This window comes from Pipistrellus kuhlii, unplaced genomic scaffold (assembly GCF_014108245.1).
Source record: "Pipistrellus kuhlii isolate mPipKuh1 unplaced genomic scaffold, mPipKuh1.p scaffold_m20_p_3, whole genome shotgun sequence".
NCBI classification, from domain to species: domain Eukaryota; kingdom Metazoa; phylum Chordata; class Mammalia; order Chiroptera; family Vespertilionidae; genus Pipistrellus; species Pipistrellus kuhlii.
This window is the reverse complement of record NW_023425529.1, coordinates 79,376,791-79,392,120: the sequence shown is the minus strand read 5'-3', so window position 1 is coordinate 79,392,120 and position 15,330 is coordinate 79,376,791. Positions and strand designations below refer to the sequence as shown.

The following is a 15,330-nucleotide window of genomic DNA, read 5'->3' as shown; positions in this document are numbered from 1 at the left end:
GGGTTCTCTCACCATCCCTGTGTTGTGTGATAACAGGACTCTGTCCTAGGCTGCCTCCCTGAAAAAGATAGAGAATGTGTATCTTTTCTTCTGGCCACACAAAGAGTGCATTTGTCCAGTGATGGGTTGAATACAGTGTATTATTGCTAGCCGTGGTGTTGATTTACGGTTCAGGGCGTGGAGTTTCTCTAAGCTCAACCCGGGAATACCCAGAGACATGTGAGCCGTATCTCTAAGTCCAGAGTGAGTCATAGGAAGGTGCTGTTGGTGTCTGGCCTGCCGGTCTTGCAGAAGCGACTGACTGCCTGCTGGGCAGGAGGGAGCTGGTTGCTGATCCTGGTCTGCTTCCTGATTTGTTGTGTGGCATTTGGTAAGTCTCTTTACCACTCTGGCCTTTCACCCAGACTGTGTAAATATGTATCATAGCGCTTTGTGCTCCTTAATGTTCTATGAGATATTTGAAAAAATGATGAATTATCTTTGTGCTCTTAATATTTGTTCTCGTGCTTGCCCAAATCCCTCGCTATTTCTCATCAGGTTTCTAGGCATTTAGCCTGCCTGGACTGCTAATGAACCACCTTTGGTCCTTTAAAAATGTAAACCCAGCGTGTGTGATGTCAGGTGAACAAGGTCTGTTTGGAGTGTGCCGGTGACTGGCTGGGAAGGAGCCAGTTGTCCTTCCCCTTCCCTGTCAATTTGGAAGTGATCGTGGGTCTAAACAGACTGAGTTGTTTATACTTTGTACTGTGATATCCGCTGATCTTTTGGCAGTTGGATATCTGAGTCCCTCCTTCCCTAGAAACTTCAGACTCCATAACACTGACTTTGGGTGACAGTGACAGCCACTGTCAGCCTCTGTGAGAAAGAAAGGCATCGCGGCTGCCCCTGAGCCTTGGGTTGGGAGCAGGAGGGGAAGCATAATGTGGGTCTGAGCAATCAGGGCTCACCGGCCATCCTCAGACACCCCAGGGTGCCGGACACAAGGCCCCTGTGAGGCAGAGAAGCTTCCATTTCACCTGAACCCTGCCCATGTGAGCTGCTTGGTGTCGTAAGAAATCCGTATTTAATTTGTGGCTTTGTGTATGTGTCTTTGTCATGGGAGATGTCAATATATTGCTCAAAAATAAATATAATCTTTCTTTCATTCCCTGAATATTAAAATATTTGAACACATTTATTTATTGCGGTAATTTTTTTTTCAATTAGCTCTGCATCAGAGGTTTGTCTGCAGTGTCACAGTGGGCTGCTTTCCTGTGGGTAGGGTTCTCAGCCTTTAGAAAATAAAACAAGTAGTGGCAGGAGGAGGGGTCAGGAAAGTTGTAAGGATTTGCTGCTTACATTTGATCCTTTGCATCTTGGAGATTAAATTTCTGTTATTTAAAACACACACACACACACACACACACACACACACACACAGTTGTTCTAACAGCAAAGCATCTTAATAGCTGCATGGCATCTGAGTGCAACGTTTGGCAGAGATTGATATGCACAGTTTCAGTTGGAATGAAAGGGGGAAATTCCCACCCAAATTGCTAGAGCCCTGCTTGTTAAATAAACAAGTGTAGCTGCGCTCTTTGTGAGGCTGTTCCCGAGGCTGCTGGGCTGCTGGCTGACAGGCCTCTCTGGAGAAGCCCCCTCAGTTCTGGTCAGCTCTCCCCCCTCCTCCTCCTCCTCCAGGCTCAAGCCTGTGTGGTTTGCAGGCTGCAAATCCATAGCCTGGAGGAAATTTGGGGCTCTCACCTGACTAGATCCTTCACATTCCCAGCAGTAAACCAGTGAGGATAATGTCCCAAAAAGATTATAGGACATACTGCAGTTGATAGCCTAAGGGCCTTTGAGTCCAGGTCACAATTTAAATAGGGCCTCAAATTTACATTTTAACTTGCTACCCAAAGAGTTAAGTTTAGAGCTAGAGAGAGCATTGGGATTAAATAAGTGTTAATATAATTTACACAGATACACACATTTATGTTACCGTGGAATTTAGTCAATAGTTTTTAAATTTATATGTCCATAAATTATAAAATACTACATATAGAAGATATTTGTTTAAAAAAATAATGTGAACTGCCACTATACCTAAAACCCAGGATTAGAAATCAAGCTTGACCCTGATTGTGTATCTCTCCCATCACAAGCCTCCCCACCCCTAGAACATGCTATCCTAAGGTTTGTGTTAGCCATTCCTTGCTTTTTCTGTCATTTTACAGCCTAGGTGTTTAGACCTAAATAAGGGTTTGCCTGCATTTGACCTTTATAAAGAAATTCATACTGCCTGTTGTCTTCTTTCACTTGCTTCTTTTAAGATTTATCCATTTTAATTCTTATAGCTATGTTTCATTTTATTGCACTGTACAAATGCCTGTAGACCTTTGGGTTATTTCTGGGTGGCTGTTATTGTTGGTGTTTTCTGATGTGTACATTGCTGCTATGGATATTTTCAGTGCACTCTGAACCATGGGCATTTGTTCTTAGGAATGAAATTTCTGGGTCTCTGGGGCAAACCATTTTTAATGTTTTAAGAATTCATTAAGTGTAAGTATTCTAGATATATCTTATAATCCCATTTTAGTATTGGTTCATTTAGAAATAAATTCCAGAACCATCAAAATAAGTTTTTTTTGTTTTGTTTTGTTTTTTAATGGAAGTAGCCCGATCCTGTTTTGGCTTCTGAGAAACTTCAATGTTTAAGAATGGCTTTTTTGCTTTTTTTATAGTTGTTACAAAACCATTTTGAAGGGCAAAACAAAACTTTAAAATCTGACAATCGCAAATAAAACAATCTAGCCTCAGGAGTCAGTCACTGTAGACAGTCACTAGGTGAATGAATTCTGTGACTCTTTTTGTTTGCATGTGTAGGGACATGCATGCCTGTCATATGCTGCCTGTGCTCTTATGAGGCTCTCTTAAAGGACCCTGCTTGGGAAACATCATCACCCACACAATACAGATTCAAAGTTGTGAACAGTTGGAGACTGAGTTCTCCATATAAATATTTCAGTAGCATTGGTCCCTGGAGGAGATGGCGTTTTGCGAAGAGTTATACAAAATTATTTTAGAACTATCTTTTGAAACATGGTTTTACTTCTTTGTCAGATTTTAAAAACCTTTTCAGTAGGGAGCTTTTCAGAAAGTAATCTCATATATTAAATTAAAGTAGTTTGCATTACAATAATGCTCACTGTCCTGAATACAGAGGCCAGTTATTTTGCTATTATTAGTAAAATCATACGTCCTAGGAGGAAACAAGAAAGTATTTTAAGTGTGCTAATGAAATCTTGCAAGTATTTGCATAATAGTCTCACTTTGACAATGTGGGCACTGGAGATGTTTTAATATGAAACATTATAATATGAAAATTTATAAGATGAAAAAAACAAACTAAACCAGAAAGAGGTTGTAAAATAAAAAGTATCTCTGGTCCCAGCTTCCTAGTCCTGTTCCCTAGAGATAACTACCATTCACAATTCCCAAGATACCCTAAAGATTGTCATACACAGCACATGTGTATACATTTATATAACCCCACCCCTGCCCCCCTTTTAAAGCACAAATACATATGTATGTAGACAGAGCTCTGCATCTTTTCTCGAGTCATTCAGCTTGGACAGCTTCCCATGATATCCATCCAAATCCACCTACATTTAAACAGCTGCATTGTTTTCCATTGTACTAGAATTTATATATATATATATTTTTTTTATTATTATTATTATTATTATTTATTTTAATGATTTCAGAGGAAGAAAAAGGGAAGAGAGTGATAGAAACATCACTGATGAGAGAGAATCATTGATTGGCTGCCTCTTGCATGCCCCCCACTGGGGGTTGAGCCCACTACCCTGGCATGGGCCCTTGACCAGAACCAAACCTGGGAATCTTCAGCCCGCAGGCCGACACTCCATCCACTGAGCCAAACCAGCTAGGGCTGTACTAGATTTTTAAAAGTTGTTCCCTGTTGATGGATGTTGGTGCTGATTCTCGAACTGAGAAGAAAAAGGAGAAAAGACAAAGGCTTGTAAATACTTTGTTGTCCATTTTTGGTCTTTAAATCTCTTTGGTATATTTGTCTGTTTTAATGTGCTTTTTATATAGAATCTCAAGAGGGCTAGTTTTTCACCCCCACTCGCCTTTCCTCCTTTGTGATGGTCATGGTGGTTGAAGAAATCATGATCAATTTAACTGATGACCTGAAGATAAGGAATGTATTTACAATTTATCAGCTAAAGAGCTGGGAGATTCCATTTCTCTTCTTTCTTACCTCTACTATAATGGATTATTTGTTATAGCATGATTAACAAACCTTTCTTATGACGATTCATCTATTTAGACATGGAGGAGTTTTACTATACAGAGTTTATTACTACATTAATATTTCTCTAACAGTGTTTGCGTACACTGTCCTTTGCCTATCCAAGCACCATTTTCCTTCCCTTTCCATATAGCTGGCAGAGCCAGCTCCTGAAATGTTACTGCTTCCACATCCTCCCTTGCAACTAATGCATAGACATAGGACTCAGCCCTGGCCAAAGGGGGAAGTTTCTGGAAAACATTTTCCTCTCTAATGAAATATGAGAAGACAGCAATACTTGTCTATAGCCAGATATTGTCTGTATGTCTGCAGTAGAACTGCAGTAGTTCTCTTGCCTCCAGGAAGGAATGAGCAAATGTCCTGAGTATATTGGAATGGATAAATGGAAGAAGATTGGGTCTTTGATAACATTTTTTTAAGCTACCAAATTAGCCCTGTCCTCTAATCTTTTTAGTTTGTGAGCTCAAAAAGGCCCCTATAGTTGGACTTACTTTATTCAGTTACTGAAATTATCTTACCCAATATGGAATTTTACCCAAAGACAATATCAAAGTACAGAAGGCTCAGTTATGACAGTCAAGTGCCTACTGTGTTCAAGAGACAATGTGAGGCTCTGGGACTGCAAAAAAGGGAAGACACAATAAGGTAACTAATAATACAAGGCAGTGGAGGATTAAGTGCAACAGGAAGGACACTAAGAGCAGCAGGAGTTCTGAGTAAGCACTGCTTACTACATGGGAGGAGATAAGAAATGACTGTGTGTGGAAAAGGTTAAACTGAGCCAAACTCCTAAGGAACCCCAAGGTGTTGGTAAATAGAAGGTTGGGAATGGCATTTGAGGAAGTGTGCATGAGATTTTAAAAAAAACAGGCTATGGAATCAGACGTGAGTTCAGACTCTGTCTCATCACTTGCTAGTTTGTGACCTTGTCAAAGTCCTAATTTCTGTGATGCTTATCGTGATTGACTAAACATAACTTACAGAAGTGGGGTGAGGATTAAAGGCAAAAAATGTCAAACATCTGTCGTGCTTCGGGGGCATAGCAGGCACCAAGTAGGAGATGGTGAAAGTGGAAGGGGTAGTAAGACTGCATGCGTGGGCGGAGCACATGAGCAAAGGTGAGATGAGCTAGTGGAAATGACCTAGGCATGTTCTTCCTCTTGTCAAGTTCCCATGGATCAGACCATTTGGTCCAGGTAAGAGGTGTGAATGGAGAGATTCAGTTTGGGTCGAGAGGTGGAGGACTTTGACTTCCAACTAACAAAATTTAGACCTCATCCTGAATATAGCCTCAGTGGTGACCGTTGAGAGGGACAGTCTGGAGATAGTGCATTGAGTTAGGAAGTGTGGTCCAGATGTGCAGTATGAAGACTTAGTCCAGGCAGGTATCAAGTGTTGGCGAGAACATCAAAAAAGAAAGAGAGCTTGATGTGAGGCAAAGGGGAAGAAGGACTTAGCAATGAGTCCTAAAGACTTAATGTCTGTCAGTTGTTTATTGTGAAATTCAGAACAGACTTGTAACACTTTCAGATAATCATATCCCGGGTTGGGACAAGAACATTTGGCAAGATTTATTGAAATTTTTGATGAAAGATGCTATATAATTGGAAAATAAATAATGTGCCCAGATCTGCTTGCCATTTAATTCTTGTTTAATTATTTGTCACTTTCTCACTGTTTGCATAAGAAGTTTGGCTCCTTTTAAGAATGTGCCTCCTAATAAAATAAACATATTCTTGCCTCTGATTAGATAGGATTGAACACTTTGAGTCAGTCCTGTAATATGAATTATATATTCACTGGCTGTGATCTACATGTTTATCCAGAATAAAAAGCAATTAAACTATCTCTGCTACAGGGACCGTGACACTTACAGATATTTAAAATAGCCTTATTAATAAAACGTCCGTCATAACAACATCTGATGTAATGAATGACATCAGAGGCATCATCCTGTATAGAAATCAAAGGCATTTTTGTTCATCACATTCAGGGTAACATCTTGGGCTGAATGAGGTTTCATAATGTTCTCAGTGGCGAATCTTGAACAGATGGTCCTCTAACATTTTGAAATGCTGAATAATGTAGGTGGACTGAGTCAATTTAATAAAAATAAAGTACACTACATTGTAATACTTACACAGTAGTCATTGGGGTCTTATTAAAAAGCTCATCAGCTTTCCCCATAAAAGACAATAAAACCCCATCGTTCACATATTTTAGGGAACTATGCATGAATAAAAGCCTCTTAAAAATAAATATTTTACTTTTTATCTATGCTTCTTCTTAGCCCTCTTGGCTGATTTTTGAGTTTCCTCTCCTACGTCTGAGCCAAATATCATCTTGGGAGGTATATCACTGATGCTTCTGATTGCTCACTTCCAGCCCTTGTGCACTCAAGGTCCTAACCACATTGTTCTTCCCCAGCCCTGTGTCCTGTACATCTTCCCGTCTAAGTGTCTCTCCACCCTAGTACAGCTCTTATGGCAGAGTTCACCATACTCATCTTTCCATGAGTGCTTTTAGCATACTGCCTGGCTCACAAAAGATGCCCAGAAAAACATTTTTGAAGTGGAAATTTTGTATTGTGGAGGGCCTGGCTTGGAACCTAAATTAACCAGTTCCATTAACAGTCATAAAACAGTTTGGTCTGAGTAGGCACTACTTGTACTTTGTGTGCTTTGGTTAATTCAGCCTCTTGGAGAAACATTGGCTTTCTTAAGAACTATTATGAGTGAGCCATTTGCAACCTGCATCAACATGGCATTTAGGATGTTGCTGTATTGTGCAGAATTTAAAATTAAATATATTTGTGTGTAGATCTGAGGTACTTAATTATACCACAATTATTAAAACCTTGCTACTAGTATGCCATACAAATGGCTACTCACTGTGTTTCGTACATTTGCTCTTTTATATTCTGACTGGTGGCCCGGTGCATGAATTCGTGCACATTGAAAGGAAATTAATTATAAGAAATATTTTTTAAAATATATTTTATTTATGTTTTACAGAGAGGAAGGGAGGGGGATAGAGAGCTAGAAACATCAATGAGAGAGAAACATCGATCAGCTGCCTCCTGCACACTCCTTACTGGGTTATGTGCCCACAACCAAGGTACATGCCCTTGACCAGAGTCAAACCTGGAACCCTTGAGTCCGCAGGCTGACGCTCTATCCACTGAGCCAAACCAGTTAGGGTTAGAAGAAATATTTTAATATCGCTGTTCGACCTTTCTCTATTATAGAAGTGTCAACCATATTTACGATAGATATTGACAGATGGAAACACACACACACACACACACACGCGCGCGCGCGCGCGTGCGATAGGTACCAGCAAGAGCTTTATATGTATCACGCATGTATGAGTCAAGTTAGCCTTTTATAGATATAAAATAAACTTGCTTAATTAGACCTGCTTTCTGATTTAGATAAACTTTTTCCAGTCCAGTGAGGTACCCCAACTTCTCTTTCAGGTAATTGTCAGTAACACAGCAGTAAATATCAACACAAAGCAGATTATTATTGTAGATCACACAGTGAGAACAAAGGGTAAAATATTTAACTGCAGCAGTGTTTGACTGTATTCTGTGCAGTGAGAAAACCTGAAGTTGTTTTCAAGGTCCACCATTTCTTACTTTTCAGTCAGGTAAAGTTTCTAAGCTTTCTAAATGTTCCTTTTCTGGCTAATGAAAAGAAAATAGGATTCTACCAAGTCTTCTATCTACCTACTCCAGGACTTCTGTGAGGATCAAATGAGATGAGGCACAGGAAAATGCTACACAGACATTTGGTTACAGTGTAAAATGTTTCCACCTGGCTATAAAGCAAATTGTGTTCTAACTAGGGAGAGGAAGCCTAGCATTGCTATGTGACCTCATTACCCAGACACTTAGTATCTTAGTCTTTTATATATATATAGATACTAAAACCAAATATTTATTAGGTGTGTCATGAAAGCTTTGGAAACATTAAAAATATTAAAGAGCTGACAGAATGCAGTATATATTGACATACTAATGAAATTAAAGTTCTTTTTTCTGCTGGAATTGAACAACACTGTATGTTAACTAACATTTATTGAGTACCTGCACTGTTATAGGTACTATAAAGTTGTAATTTTAACAGCTCCTGTATTTCCATTGATTTTTTTTTTTTTTTGGTGTGTTTTATTCTTTAAATTTTTTGAGGAATAACTTGTAGTAAAGTGCATACACCTTAAATGTACAATTGTACAGTTGCATGATTTCTGCCTGTGCGTGCCCTGAGTGACTACCCCCAGCATCAGCATTGTCAGCACCCAGCACCCCTTTGTGCCACCTTCCCACAGATCATTCTCCCTACCTCTCCCCACAAGGGCGACCACTGTTTTGACCTCTGGATCCCTGGAATCAGACAGCAAGTACACTTTGTGTGTGATCTCTTTTATTAAGTATGACATACATGAGCTTCATCTATGTTGTGTTAAGAATTATTCATTTCTTTCACTTGCTGCATATGGTTTTTAACTACTGTTTGCTTAATTTTCATTTTTGGTAAGATAGATTCATTATAAGGAAGGATAAATACAGGGTGGGGCAACAGTAGGATTACAGTTTTGAGTATGGAAAACAAAGTTTATTGTTATATTATTATTTATTAATTATTGTATTATTTTCTATATAAACAGCTACAAACCTTTTTTTTGTAACCCACCCCGTATTCAATTTGTATTCTTTGGTATGTGCGTAGGGCTGCCAGCGTTACAGAATTGTTGGGTATCAGAGCTGCAGAGGCCTTGGAAGTTGAAAGTCCAACTACCTTGTTTTCTCAAATGAGGGCCCTACACTTGGAGCCCAGGTCCCCTGCTGACCTAGTCCTGGTTTCTTTCTGCAGTCAAGGAGCTACATCACAATGCAAATTGCATCATATAAGTGACTCAGTCATCAGGAAAATAGTCCTAGGAATTTAGAAATTCAGAAATATATAATCAGCAAGACTTAAAAATATTGGCCTTTAAATGGAAAGAATTTTATTTCTCTGGAAATTTCTTTCATTCACTTATAACACTTCCCTCTTACACGCCTTCAATGAGGTGTTATGGCTCTGCTCATGGAACATTTTTTTAACCAGGGCACATGTTAATTATGACATTTTCAGTTTCAATACATTGTCTTGAACTTTTGCCATTCCCAGATGTAATCCTTATACTGCAAAGATTCTTCGTAGGATGAAAGGTCCCTTAGGGTAAATTATGATTCTGTGATCTCTGCAAGTAAAAAACTAATCCTTAATCTTATACCCTCCTGCTAAGGTACTAATAATTCATAGAAAGTTTCATAGAAAGAGTTTTCAAGGAGAGATTAGTGGACTTGGAGCAATGGAAAATTAAATCCTTTATTGACCCACTCTAGGAAGTAACCTCAGAACATTCTTTAGTATGTTAGCGCCTCCTTAAATATAATTAGCAAACAGGAAGGAGTGGCTGGACTTTTTCCTATTTATAAAGCACTATTTTTCAAACAGTATTGAGGCTCATTGGTTGGCCATGAAATAAATTGAATAAGTAACAGGTATCATTTTATATTTTTATAAGGAAAAGGAGAAGAATATAGCAGATACCCACATACTTATCCAGATTAAACAATTAAACTTTTATATTTGTTTTGTGTGGGTGTGTATGTAATCTGTTTCAAAATGGTAAGTTATCAGGGAACTTAGTTTCTGGTCTGTATCTAAAAACAAGCACTTTTTTACATAATAAAATTAATATATCTAACAATATTCATTATAATTTCCAAGTATTCAGCTGTCCAAATATAGGTTGTTTCTTAAAAAGACAGTTGTATCACATGTAGTAGAGATAAGCATTATTTCATAAAACATGTTTCAATTACATATGTGTATACATGCACACATACTGTATATATTTATTCATTGGTAAAATAGGTTTTATTACTGTGGGCCTCTTCCAGAATTTGTAATAGACTGCTTTATAGCAAAGAAGCCGATTACAAAACAGGTATTTGCCACTCAGTTATACTGCTAGTTCTGTGTGTGCTGCCTTTTGTTTGGTATCATAAAAGTGAATATTTCAGTGATCCAAAAATTCAGCAAGGAAGACAACACAAGTAGGGTCCCACGCAACAGTATAAATAAGAGCCAAAATGGATGGGCAGGGAGAAAGTAACACGGGCAGGAGTCCTGTGGGAAGGCCTCATGGGGATGATCAGATTTGGGTAAGACAGAGGCCTCAGAAATGGTGTGTCCAGAAGGGCATGATGTAATTATTAGGGCTAAAAAAAAAAGTAAAAGTTCAGCAATGCGTTCATTAGACTACTGGGCTGAGATCTGTCCAGTGGGTGGTGGAAGGAAGAGACATTGGAGAGCTGGAATGGGAAAAATTATTCAGAAATTAAGTCCTAGCAGCAGAAGGAACTCAGTTCCTTTATTAAAGAACCATTGTACATCCTGAGCAGTGATGGAAGTTTAGAAGATTCGTGTAATGACTCTCTAAGGCTGGATTGAAGAAGTAAAACATTGAAAGAATTGAAAACCTGATTAAACTCGTACCTTTGTAAGTAAGATAGGAAGTGAGGGCGTGGAGGCAGGTAGATGGGTCCAAATATGGCAAGGAAAGGGCCGTCTAGAGAGAAATGATTGGACAAAGAAATAACAGAATTTGGTGACCGTTTGAATAAGGATGAAGGAGAGAGAACCTGGATAAAATTAGAGAATGATGCCATTCATGGATAAGGTCATGGAATTAACTATAGCCCGGCCCTTAATAACCCTGCACATTACCTATAGAAACAAGATTCCATGACATAATACTCTCAAGAATTAGGTTGAGGGACTTTTTAGAAGACAAAGCAAGTTACAATCATTAGATAAATATTTCTAATGCAGTTTCCCCTTGTTTTGCTTAAAGACTTAGAGATGGGAAATGTTATGTATCTGTCTTTAGGTCTTCATATAGAGTCCTGGTTTTACTGTAAATAGCAATAGGGAAGACTAATGACATTTATTAAAAGGTTTTAAGATATAGTCATTTGAGGTTCTGTGCCTTTTTAAGTCAGGTTAAATCACTCAAATACTAAGTATTCCTCTTTTGGGTATCTTTACTGTTCAGTTCAGGTACTTTGAAACTTGATCCTTATGGGCCCTCCGGGTATGTGTTTGAGGCCCTATATGTATTTTCTCTTCCTCAGAAGAAATGTGTACACAGGAGGATTCATGAGTGGGCGGAGTAGTAATCACTTTCCACCAGAAGAGCTTAATCATGGTGACAGTAGCATCATTGTTCTTGGCTCTGGAATTCCTGAAGTTCCCACCTATTGGGGGTTTGTTGTGTTTAAAAAAATAATAGCCTACACTGAAGCACTTACTCTGTATGAGTCGTTGTTCCAAGCACTTCACAGTCACTTCACAATCATTAATGCATTTAATCCTCACAGTCACCCTGTAAAATAGACACTGCTGTCCTCCCTCATTTTGCAGATAAGGAAACCAAGGCATAGAGAGAGGAGAAGTTAGTTACCCAAGGTGATACAATTGACGTGGCAAAGGTGGGCTTTGAACCTATACAGTCTGGCTCAGCATCTGTGCTTTTATGCTACCACTATGTGTAGTTAGTAACCTCTGTTGTAGGACATATGGTTCTGGATCAGGGCTTTCCTACGAATCTGAGCTGGCTGGTTGCTGAAGGTGTGAGTGGGTCCTGGCAGGCAGTTCCCTCTGTTCGAAAAGATAAACCACCCAAATGTAGACTCGGGTTCTAAGAAGGGTCATGGTATAATGTTTATCTTAAAAATCACAACCCAGCCGAAACCGGTTAGCCTCAGTGGATAGAGCGTCGGCCTGAGGCCTGAAAGGTCCCAGGTTCAATTCTGGTCAAGAGCATGTACCTTGGTTGTGGGCACATCCCCAGTAGTGGGTGTGCAAGAGGCAGCTGATCGATGTTTCTCTCTCATCGACGTTTCTAACTCACTATCCCTCTCTCTTCCTCTCTGTAAAAAAATCAATACAATACATTTTTTTAAAGTATCTATTTAAAAAAAAAAATCACAACCCACATTCAATTTATTTCTTTGTAGTTTCCTTTCTCCCAGATTATAAAACACTGTGTTCTTAGAGGACTATTCTCTGAGATCTAAATCTTTGGTGTTTTCCATTGTTGTGGCTGTAGGAGGAGGGAGGAAAGGAAGCCTCTCGCCTGTGCCTTGGTTGCAGAGTGTCTAATGATTACAGTATTACAGGGCTTGAGCCAGGCGAGGGAGCATATGTACAAGCTGGTATGCTTCCCTGGAGACGAGAATCATTGTTTGTGGTTAAAACAGAAGCTACCTACATTTTTTTATGACGTAAGACTTTTTGGGATTTAAGTTAGTCTCTTCTCTTATTGATGTCAAATGGGGAACATCTCTAAAGAACTGTCCAAAGCTGTCTGCTTGTGTTTGCTGTTCCAGTTTCTCCATTATACATATTTTTCACGTTGTAATAATAAATGGTAACAATGATTTAAGTGAACTACATTTCAGGGGCTATAGGGGTAATGGTTCAGGTACATGCAGTGGGCTCTCAATAAAAGGCAGGGATAGTATTAGCATCCAGACCTTGAAGCCAGCTGGAACCACAGCTTTGCCATTTGCTTGTCTTATGGCTTCAGACAAGTAACTTATTTTTCCCATATATAAAATAGAAGTAATTGTCCTAACTTAGATTATTGAAAGCAAAAATAAAATATGTGAAGCATTTAGAAAATTACGTGATTCTTAACAAGTCCTTAGCAACTGATAACTTCTCTTTCTAAAGTAAATTTTAAATACTCTGCCAATTTATTTAAAATAAAAATATCCTGATATAAATACTTATATCTGACCATTCTTCTTGAGGCCTTCTTTTCCCCTTTACAGAAGGCACTGACTTTTAAGACCCTGGAGGATAAAAGGACTCCTTTGTTTTGCCTCCATGTTCTATTGTATTGTGGTTTTCTGAGGGACAAGGAACTATATTTACTTAATAATCTTGCTTGGTGCATTAAATAAATAAAAAATTTTAAGTTTTTTACTTTAATGCAAGGCAAGACTGCTTTTTTGTCATCACAATTAATGGATTGAATATGTGTGAGATGGAGCAGCCTCCTGGGTTCCCTGCCATAATTATGCCGGTAACCCCAGGGAAAAGGTCACTTAGGGAGTACAACTGCATATTTTTTTTAAATTGATTTTTAGAGAGAGGAAGGGGGAGAGATAGAGAGAAACATCAATTGGCTGTATCCCAAACCCCCCTGCTGGGGACTGAACCTGGAACTCAGGCATGTGTCCAGACCAGGAATCGAACCAGTACCTCTTGGTTCATGGGTTGACGTCTAACCACTGAACCACAGGTGGTCAACCATATTCTGCTCAGAGCCATATAAAGATATATCAGTTTCCTGAATGTTTGATCTGGCGTGAATCAGCATTACCAGCCCAGTCTGTCTGGAATGTAATCCAGCACAACCTCAGCTGCAGGTTCTTTCAGGGCACACAGCTGGGAGAATGTAAACATGAGGCTGCCCCAGTTGGCTGATTGTCAGGTATTGAATCATGCAACAGATGCTGAGGTCCTGTTGAGGGAGGAATGTGGGCGGGACGCAGGAGGCTGATTAGACATTCCACCCCTCGAGGCTTCAGGGTCGTAGAGGGACAAATATTACACAAGTCCTTCTTAGTATACTCGGTGCTTACTGTGGAAGGGTAAAGGCAGACCTGGGGGTGAGCACAAAGGAAGCAGTTAGTTTCAGCTGAGATGGGAGGTGGCTGTGAAAAGCAGCAGTGGAAAGGTGAATTGGGATGGAGACAGGGAGGCCTCTAGGGTGAGGAACTAGCAGGCATTTAACATGCTTACATAGGAAAGCACGCAGAGCAGTCGGGGGCAGCTGGCTGTTTGAACTCGTGGAATAAGCTGTAGGTTGAAAGCTTAGATCTTGCTACAAATCTTACTAGCTATAGCCACAACTTATTTGTTGCCTCCCCACTTTCAAGTGTACATAACATAGCTAATGACGCCTGCTTCATGAAGCTGTGGGGTTGAGAATGTATACCTTCCTCTTGTTCTCAAAATATCATTATGGGTGAGTCTATAGGAATATATTGTAGCTAAGATAGGAACCCAATCCAGAATTTTAAATTCTTTGCTAAGGAGTTTATACTTTAATCTAGGAACTTTAAAGATTTTCAAAAGAATAGGACATGACCTGATTTATCTTTTTCAAAGATCACTTTATTTGACCCACAGAGGTCAGAGGTTTTTATATTGATTATCCTCATTTGAAAATCTAACACAACTTCAAAATAAGGTTGCTTTTCCTTATTGGAAATAAATACTAAAGTGTTGGTTGAATGTACTTTTCATGGACATTAACATTATTTTCTCTAAATGTAAAGCTATTTATTATTTTGGTAGAACTAAAAACAGATTTTTATTTCTAATTTCTGTTTGGCAGCAATACTGCTGGCTTATCTTAGAAAAAATAAAACTGCTAGAAACAACCTTATTACAAAGGGAAAATAAATTAATATAGATCAAGTTTTTCCCCACTCCCTCAAATGTGTGTTATCTCTAGGCCCTACCTGGTGGCTGGTAGTATTCTGATCCATTTATAACAAAATTCTATACTACAAATCATATGGCATATATGCTTCCCCCCCTCCCCCCAGTATTTGTTAGGGAGGGCACCAGAAACAAACTCAACCCCTGCCTGCAGAGAGGAACTTACTTTGAGGCTTAGATTTGCTTTGGGAATGTGCTTTGGGACCTGAGCACCAACTACTATTTCCTGGCTCAGTCTTACTAGTATATGTCAACTTTTCAAAAAAAGCACAAGCCCAGTTGTAACCCGTGGTGCGGTTTCCTCTGGGTGCCCTGGAGCAGGGGATGGAAGTAGCTGTGCCAGTTTATGAGCTGGGTATGTTTAATCATGTTACCCCCATTACATTTGGGAGTGACTGCAGCGTTCATCTCCAGATGGCATGACATGCTTCGCATCTA

The 15,330-nt window shown here is 39.3% G+C and overlaps 1 protein-coding gene across 2 annotated transcripts in view; it reads left to right on the top strand.

The window, feature by feature from the left end:
* The window catches only part of TMCC3 (transmembrane and coiled-coil domain family 3), a 70,638-nt gene that overhangs the window by 32,816 nt on the left and 22,492 nt on the right, over window positions 1–15,330 (top strand). Inside the window, exon 1 of one of the 2 annotated variants that reach the window (XM_036455044.2) lies at window positions 253–370. The exons of the other annotated variant lie outside the window; for it this stretch is intronic. The gene's annotated coding sequence lies outside the window, so the exon portion shown is untranslated. Of the gene's footprint in view, window positions 1–252; window positions 371–15,330 lie in introns of those variants that run through there. 2 annotated transcript variants of the gene reach the window in all.